Here is a 568-nt window from a genome sequence, read left to right on the forward strand (position 1 = left end):
TATTTTTCCTCCTTTTTGCAAAAAGCGTAAATATTTAAGATTTCCCACGTATTGAGGAGGCGTGTTTATGTCGCGAAGTAAATGAGCGAAATGAATGGCTCCCAGTATTCCAGCGGTTTTTCTTTCTCGCATCGCATCGTTTACGAGTTCCACAATATTCGCTCCCACCAATTCTGGACTCTTGGTCACGATGCCGCGTTCGTCCCACCGCGTTCTGTGATCTTGACGGGAACAGCCGTTTCGATCAGATGATTCAAAAGCATTCGCGCTTTGTGGCGCCTTGTGGTAAGTTTTTGGAATTGTTTCTATTATGTTATAGTTTTTCGTTCGCGAGAGCTCGTTGCGCTGCTGCTGTTGTTAAATGAAATATCTGCAAATGATACATTTTTCTTCGGAGTTGACTGATTAATACGTTGATATTGATTACACAGCCACACAAAAAAAAAAATTTCTTTGGCCTGGGGATCAGACCATGTTTATTATATGTTTTTGGGGTCGCTGAATCCGAATCCGAGGTCCATTAAACCCTATCGGGTCGGGGTTCCGCCATAACCTCAAAAAACACCAT

This window comes from Pseudomyrmex gracilis, unplaced genomic scaffold, assembly GCF_002006095.1.
Source record: "Pseudomyrmex gracilis isolate BER0280 unplaced genomic scaffold, ASM200609v1 scaffold_716, whole genome shotgun sequence".
In the NCBI taxonomy this organism is placed as follows: domain Eukaryota; kingdom Metazoa; phylum Arthropoda; class Insecta; order Hymenoptera; family Formicidae; genus Pseudomyrmex; species Pseudomyrmex gracilis.